The 9,189-nt window shown below is 36.3% G+C and overlaps 1 long non-coding RNA gene across 1 annotated transcript; it reads right to left on the minus strand.

Annotated features, from left to right (window-relative positions):
- Positions 1-557: 557 nt before the first annotated feature.
- Positions 558-8,487, minus strand: LOC134761181 (uncharacterized). Its single transcript, XR_010139485.1, has 2 exons — positions 4,872-8,487; positions 558-2,168 (listed from the first exon to the last, which is right to left on the minus strand). It is a non-coding gene; the product is annotated as an uncharacterized LOC134761181 (long non-coding RNA).
- Between the last annotated feature and the right edge of the window lie 702 nt (positions 8,488-9,189).

Genomic DNA, 9,189 nt, shown 5'->3' on the forward strand with positions numbered 1-9,189 from the left:
ACAATTTAAAATCACACTTAGAGAAACTAGAAAAATAAAAACAAACTAACCCCAAAGCTAGCAGAATGGGAAAAATATTCACAACCTATGAACCTGAAAAAATCTAATACTCACAACATGTAAGAAACTTAAAGAATTCACAAGAAAAAATTACCCCATGAAAAAGAGGGCAATAACCGACACTGTTCTAAAGAATACATACAAGTGGGCAAATAACATGAAAAATGCTCATCGTCACTAACCATCAAGGAAATGTAAATAAAAACCACAATAAGACACCGTCGTACACCAGTTAGAATGGCTTTTGTTAAAACGTAAAATGATAATACGTGTTGAAGAGGTTTTAGCGGGAAAAAAATCACTTATACACTGTTCATAGGAATACAAATTAGTTCAGCCACTGTGGAGAGCAGCTTGGAGCCTTTCCAAATAACTGAGAGTTAAACTATGATTCAACCCAGCAATTTCACCGCTGGGTATATTCCCAGAAGAGAATAAATTCTTCTACCAAAATAGCACATGCACTTGTTGGTTCATCACTACACTATTTATAAGGGGAAAGACATGAATCAACCTAGGTGCCTATTAATGGTAATTTTTTTTTTTTCTGAGATGAAATCTCACTCTGTTGCCCAGGCTGGAGTGCAGTGGCACGATCACAGCTCACTACAACCTCCGCCTCCCAGGTTCAAGCAATTCTCCTGCCTCAGCCACCCGCGTAGCTGGGACTATAGGCCCATGCCACCATGCCCGGCTAACTCTTATATAATTTTCAGTAGAGACGGGGTTCATTATGTTTTCCAGGATGGTCTCGATCTCCTCACCTCATGATCCACCCACATCAGCCTCCCAAAGTGCTGGGATTACAGGTGTCAGCCACCGTGTCCAGCCTATTAATGTTAAATTGAATATAAAAAGTGTCACATGTACACCAATACTACTTAGCAAAAACAAAGACAAAAAAAAAAAAAACTTGTCCTTTGCAGCAACGTTAATGGAACTAAAGGCCATTATACAGAGCAATTTAATGCAGAAATGGAAAACGAAAATACTGCATGTTCTCACTTATAAATGGAAATTAACACCGGGTACAAATGGACATAAAAACAAAAATAATAGACAACTCTTAGAGGGTGGAGAGAGGGAGGGACAAAGAACTGAAAAGCTGTCTACTTAGTACTATGCTCACTGCCTGGGTGATGGAATTCCTCAGATTTCAAACCTCAGCATTATAAAAAATACCCATGTAAAAAACCTGTGTAGGTACTTCCTAAATCTAAAATAAACTTGAAATTCTAAAAAGAAGTCTTACTCTCTCACCCAGACAGGAATACAATACCATGATTATAGCTCAATGCAGTCTCATATTCCTGGGGAACTCAAGCAATAGTCTTACATCAACCTCCAACTTCCTGAGACTACAGGAACATTCCGCCATGCATGGCTAACCTGTAGAAATATTTTTTACATACAGCTTGTCACAATATTGCCCAAGGTGGTCTCAAACTCCTGGCCTTAAGTAATTGATATTGTTTGGCTCTGTGTTGCCGACGGAATCACACCTTGAATTGTAATAATCCCCACATGTCCTGGGAGGGACCCAGTAGGAGGTAATTGAATCATGGGAGTCGGATTTTCCCGTGTTGTTCTCATGATAGCAAATAAGTCTCATGTGATTTGATGGCTTTATAAGTGGAGGTTCCCCTGAACAAAGTCTCTTGCTTGCTTCAATAATGGTGAGACCTCCCTAACCATGTGAAACTGTGAGACAATTAAATCTTTTTTCATGATAAACTACCTAGTCTTGTTTTTGTCCTTATTAGCAGCATAAGAATGGTTTAATACAGTAGTCCTCTTGCCTTAGCTTTCAAAGTAGCTGGAATTACATGCACATGTCACTGTGCCTGGCTAAAATACCTAGCTTAAAGATGCTCAGTCAGCTAAAGAAGAACATAGAAAACTAAACAGAAAAAGAAAACAATGCATGAAGATAATGAGATTATCAACGAAGTGATTAAAAGTACAAAATAGAAACATAAAGTGTGGAGCTGAAAAGTAAAATACCTGAATTTAGAGATTCACTAGAAGGTCCAGCAACAGGTTTGATCTAGCAGAAAAAAATCCAGCAAGCTTGATAAGAAGTCATTTGAAATTATAGGCTGTGAAGGCTAAAAATAATTTTAAAAATTAAGAGAGCCTAAGGGACTTCTGGGATACCATTAAAATGGCCAATATACTTATAATGGGAATTCTAAAATAAAAAGAGAGAAAAAAGAGCAGCAAAGTTATTTCAATAAACAAACAGTGGCTGAGAACTCTCAAAATTTGAGGGAGAAAATGATCTAAAATTTACTGAAACCTTACCAACTCTAACTATATTCTTTGTTATTATAATGAAGATGCACAGAATACTTTACTTCTGCTATATATTTGAGATAACAAAGACTTAAAAATGACTGTAAATCTGTGCCAATAGATTTATAATACAAAATGATATAATTTGTGACATCAAGAAAACACATAGGGAGCCATAAAGAGGCAGGGTTTTATATGCAATAGTAGTTATTCTTGGTAATATCTATAGTAACAACAAAGACAATACCTATAGTACTTAGGATTTTGAGACTAGTCTGGGCACCATGGCAAAACCCTGTCTCTATGAAAAATAACAAAAATTAGTCAGGAGTAGTGGTGCTCATCTGTGATCCCAGATACTCAGAAGGCTGTGGTGGGAGGATTGTTTGAGTTGAGCCTGAGAGGCAGACCTTGCAGTAAGTAGAGATTGTGCCACTGCACTCCAGCCTGGGTGACAGAGCAAGACCATGTCAAAAAAAAAAAAAAAAGGAAATACGTATAGTACACACACAGGAAGACACACACACACAGAAAGTAGTGAGAAAAGAATTAAAACATGTCACTACAAAAATCAATAATACACTAAGAAAGAGAACAAGAGAGAAAAACAGGAACAAAATAGCTACAGAACAGGCCAGGCGCAGTGGCTCACGCCTGTAATCCTAGCAATTTGGGAGGCCGGGGCGTGTGGATCAACGAGGTCAGGAGATCAAGACCATCCTGGCTAACACGGTGAAACCCCGTCTCTACTAAAAATAATAAAAAGTAAAAATAGCCAGGCGTGGTGGCGGGTGCCTGTATTCCCAGCTGCTGGGGAATCTGAGACAGGAGAAAGGCATGAACCCAGGAGGCGGAGCTTGCAGTGAGCCAAGATCTCACCACTGCACTCCAACATGGGCGACAGAGTGAGACTGCTCCTCAAAAAAAAAAAAAAAAATGCTACAGGACCTAAAACAATAAAGAAACAAAATGCAATAGGAAATCAATCCCTTTTAGTAATTTTTTTATATAAATAAATTACGTCAATCAAAAACATACTTTCACTAAATAAATTCATGAAACAAGGTTCAACTCTCTGCTTCCTAGAAATAACCAAATTATGATCTGGAACACATATAACCCATACATGAAAGAATAAAAAAAATTAAATGCAAAATCAAATACTGTCATGGTAGACAAAATGCATATTATATCAAAAACTTCCTCAAGGGACAAGAGGAAAAGGACAATAAAAACAACAATAAATGCAACAACAATAAAGCAACATACAACAATAAAAGCAACAACATTGAAACAACATACAACAATAAAAGCAACATCATTGAAACAACATACAACAAGAAAAGCAACAACAGTAACATATGTGCCTTACATCACAGTTCCCAAATATATGAAGCAATATTTTACAGAATTGAAACATGAAGTAGCCAGCACCTGACAACAGTAGATGACTTTTATATCTGACTTTTAGTAATGTAAATTAAAAAAAACATAAGATGAATAAGTAAACAGAGGATTTCAACAACACAATAGAAAAATTAGACCTAAGAGTCACATTTATATCTCTCCACTCAACAGCAGAATATGCAATACTTTTAATCACACATGCCACAATATTCCAGATAGACCACCTGTTAAGTTAAAAACAAATCTTAGTAAATTTAAACAGATGGAATTACACAAATTATTGCTACCTATGATACAATAAAACAAGAAGTTAAAAACACTAGCATGTCAAAGAATAAGTAAAAATTAAACAACAAATTCTCAAACACTTGTTCAAGAGGTTGTAGGCTTAATATTGTTAACATGTCACTACTAAAGAAAGTGGTCTACAGATTCAATGTTCTTTCTTTTTATCTTGAGATGGAGTTTTGCTCTTGTTGCCCAGGATGGAGTGCAATGGTGTGATCTCAGTTCACTGCAACCTCCACCTCCTGGGTTCAAGCAATTCTCCTGCCTCAGCCTCCTGAGAAGCTGGGATTACAGGCCTGTGCCACCATACCCGGCTAATTTTGTATTTTTAGTAGAGACGGGGTTTCTCCGTGGCTGGTCTCAAACTCCTGACCTCAGTTGATCCACCTTCCTCAGCCTCCCAAAGTGCTGGGATTACAGGCATGAGCCACCAACCCCAGCTGATTCAATATACTTTCTATCAAAATACCAATGAAACATTTTGCAGAAGTTTTAAAATATTCTACAATTTTTATGGAATTTCAAGGGATCACAAACAGCCAAACAATATTGGGGAAAAAAATGTAAAGATAGAGGCATCATACTGTCTAATTTCAAAACAAACTACAAAAGTATAATAATCAAAACAGTTTGGGACTGACATAAAGACAAATGAATGATGAAACAGATGAGAGAGTCCAGACATAAGACCTCATGTGTTTAGTAGACATATTTTTAAAAAGTGTTCCAAGAATTCACAATAAGGAAAGAACAGTCTCTTCAACAAACAGTATTGGGAATGATAAAATTTACAAGGAAAAAATAACAAACTTAGACCTTACCTTGCACCAAATAAAAACATGAACTCAAGGCTGGGTGTGTTGGCTCACCTGTAATCCCAGCACTTTGAGAGGCTGAGGCAAGTGAATCACAAGGTCAGGAGATCAAGACCATCCTGGCCAACATGGGGAAACCACGTCTCTACTAAAAATACAAACAAAAATTAGTTGGCAGTGGTGGCACATGCCTGTAGCTCCAGACACTCGGGATGCTGAGGCAGGAAAATCTCTGGAACCTGTGAGCCAAGATCATGCCACTGCCCTCCAGCCTGGCGACAGAGAAAGACTCCATCTCAAATAAAGAAATAAACACAAAATAACTAATTTTTTGTAGTTATTAAAATCGAATTTTAAACTTTATTTTTCACATCGTTTGCTATCAGCATACAGAAAGCTAATACTTTGTTGATTTTCGGCAATGTTATTGAATTTGTTTAGTAGTTCTAAAAGTTTTTGGTGTAGTGTTTAGAGTTTTTCACATATAAGATTATTTTGTCCACAATCAGAGACCATTTGACTTCGTCCTTTCCAATTAGTATGAGTTTTAGTTCTTCCTCTTGCCTAATGTCCTTGCCTAGGACTTCCCGTACTATGATGAATAAGAGGGCTGAAAGTGGGGGTGATTTGTGTTGTTCCAGATCTCAGAGAGAAAGCTTTCAGCTTTTCCTTATTCAGTATAATGTTAGCATTGCTTTGTCATAAATGACCTTTATTGTTTTGAGGCACATACCTTCTATTCCTAATATGTTAAGAGTTTTCATCATAATGAATATTGAATTTCATCCAACGCTTCTTCTGCATATGCAAAAGGTATGCAAAAATTAAAATACTTAATGTGGTGGTCAATACAGGGTGTCAAATTGATTGGAGGATGTAAAGCATTGATCCTGGGTGTGCCTGTGAGGATGTTGACAAACGTGATTAACATTTGAGTCAGTGGGCTGGGAAAGGGATACCAACTCTTAATTGGGTGAGCACCATCTAATGAGCTGCCAGTGAATATAAAGCAGGCAGAAAAATGTAAAAGTGAGAGACTGGCCTAGGTTCCCAGCATACATCTTTCTCCTGTGCTGGAGGCTTCCAGCCCTCAAAAACCAGACTCCAAGTTCTTCAGCTTTGGGACGTGGACTGCCTCTCCTTGCTCCTCAAACTTGCAGACAACCTATTGTGGGATCTTGTGATCTCTCCAGGGAAGCCCGACTAATACACCTAGCAACAAACTTAACTAAAAAGGTAAAGGATCTCTACTCTGAGAACAACAAAACATGGATAAAAAATATAAAATACAAATGAATACATGAAAAAATCTTGTGTTTATACACTGGAATAATATTGTTAATATAGCTACCCAAAGTGATCTACAGATGTAACTTGATTTTTATCAAAATATCGATGACATTTTTTCAAAGAAGTAGAAAAAATATTTTAAATTTATGTGGATCCACAAAAAACTCTGAATAAACAAACAACTTTGAGCAAAATAAGCAAAGCTAAAGGCATCACTTTATCAAACTTCAAAACTTCCTATAAAGCTATAGTAACCAAAACAGCACTGTACTGGCATAAAAACCAACAAATAGACTAATGTGCCCAATAAGCCCAGAAGTTAATTTATGCACCTAAAGCCAACTGATTGTCAACAAAATTGCCAAACACACACTTTAGGGAAAAGCTAATCTCTTCAATAAATGGTGCAGGGACATTTAAATATTTATATTCAGAAAAATTCTACTAGACCATTGAGCATTGCCATATATGAAAATCAACTCAAACTAAAGACTTAAATGTAATGCCATAAATTATGAAACTATTAGACAAAAACATAAAAAAAGCTTTATAACATTGGACTGGGAAAGGATTATTAAAATAAGATGTCAAAACCTAAGCAACAAAATCAAAAATAAGCAAACAACATTATGTCAAACTAAAATGCTTTTTCATATTAAAAAAACAACTAAAAGATTGAAGAGACAGCTTAGGCAATGAAAGAAAACGTTTTCAGGCTATACATATGACAAAAGGCTAATATTCAGAATATATAAGAAACTTTAAAATCTCAAAATAAATACACTTATAATCTAATTTAAAAAATGCAAAAGATCTTAACAAACGTTTGTGAAAAAGAGATACAAAAATGGCTAACTGGAACATAAAAACATGTTCTATATTACTAATCACCAAAGAAATGCAAATCCAAACCACAATGAGGTACCACCTCACTGCCATTAGAATGGCTATAATAAAAATAAATAAATAAATAAATAAAAAGTACTAATGAGGATATAAAAACTAGTGAATGTATACATTGTTGGTGGAATTGTAAATTAGTATGGCCATTATAGAAAATAGTATGGAGATTACAGAAAGACATTGAAAATAAATCTATTATATGATCCAGCAATTTTACTCCTGGCTGTATATCCAAAAGAAAGGATATCACTGTGTGAAAAAGATATTTGCATTCTCATGTTAATTGCAGAACTATTTATAATAGCTTATATATGGAATCAATTCAAATGTACAGCAACAGATAAATGGATAAGGAAAATGTAATTTATATACACAGTGAAATCCTATTCAGCCATAAGAAAGGATAAAATTCTGTCAGTTAAGAGAGCATGGATGAACCTTGAGCATATCATGTTAAGTAAAATAAGGCACATAGAGAAACACAAGTACTTTATGATCTTATTATCTCACTCATTTGTGTAACCTGAAAAAAAGGGTTGATATAAGAAAAGAGTACAACGCGGGTTACCAGAGACTGAAATAGGAGGATGGGAAAGGGCTGCTTAACAAGCACTGTGTTACAATTAGACAGCAGAAACAAGTTTTTGTTTATTATTACACAGTAGAATAATAATAATTAATGAAAAGGTATCGCATATTACAAAATACCTAAAAGAGACCAGTTGTGGTGGCACATTCCTGCAATCCATACATTTTGGGAGACTGAGGTGGGAGAATCACTTGAAGACAGAAGTTCAAGATGAGCCTGGACAACATAGTGTGACCCTGTCTCTATGAAAAATTAAAACATTATCCAGGCATGGTGGCAGGTTCCTGTAGTCCCAGCTAATTGGGAAGCTGAGGTTAGAAGATTGTTTGAGGTTACTGTGAGCAAGGATTGCACCATTGCACTCCAGTCTGGGTGTTAGAGCAAAATCCTGTCCCTAAAAAAAGTTAATACATAAAAATAAAATAAAATAGCTAGAGAAGAAGCTTTTGAATGTTCTCACCACAAAAATAACACATGCATGAGGCAATAAATATACTAAGTACTCTGATTTTTATTGCTATACAACATATACACATAATTGTTTCCCCAAAATATGTACAATTACATGTGTCAATTTTAAAAAATGAAGACTATAATGTAAAACCTATAGCTGTAAAATTCCTAGCACAATACAGAAGGGTGAAGCTTCATGACAATTGGTCTTGGCAATAATTTGGGGGATGTAACATCAACGGATCAGAAAACAAAAGCAAGGGAATACAGATACTACTAAATCAGTGTGAGAAAAATATCCCAAACAGGCAAAGCAGAACATGGAATAGATATATGCACAATTATGTACATTGTAGTATTACTCACAAACATACTACCTGGAAGCAAATGTACCTTTAAGGATGAGTAGATTCAACAAACAGGGCACGTATATTCACCGGGATAGCATTCAGCCTTAAAAATAAGGAAATCTTGAAAAGTACTACAATAAGGACAAATTTTGAAAACATTCGGTAAAGTAAAACAAGACAGTCAAAAAGGAAAACTGTATAATTACACTTATATAAAATATTTAGTCAGTCAAACTCATAGAAACCAAGTGTTGTAGTCTCAGCAGTGCACCAAGATGTAACAGTATCTCGTAGTCTGAGATCACACCCAGAGTTCTTTATTCTACCTCTAAGGAGATTAAGGAGCGTGAACACAAAGGTGAGGTTGGAGTGGAAGTTTGATAAGCAAGAAAAAAAAGCTCTTTGCCAGCAGAGATAGGTGTCTGAACGGGGTGCCCTCTACGAGGCTGGGGTCCAGGGTTTTTATGGACTGGGAAGGGAAGGGAAGGGAAGGGAATGTGCATAGTTCGCAGGCCGTCTTGAAAAACGTGTGGCTCAGCTAGGCCCATGACTTTGGCCCGGTACCAATCAGGAGCTGAAGGGATGATTCATAGATGCTACTTAGCTTGGCCCAGGATTTATCAGAAGATAAGGTGAAAGCTTGGCCAAGCAGCTTGGCCCGGAAGCAATTAGGGGCTGAAGTAATTATTCATAGAGATCAGACTTACAGTTCAAATAAAGGAGAGTATCGACCGGAATG

Source organism: Pongo abelii, chromosome 23 (assembly GCF_028885655.2).
Source record: "Pongo abelii isolate AG06213 chromosome 23, NHGRI_mPonAbe1-v2.0_pri, whole genome shotgun sequence".
NCBI classification, from domain to species: domain Eukaryota; kingdom Metazoa; phylum Chordata; class Mammalia; order Primates; family Hominidae; genus Pongo; species Pongo abelii.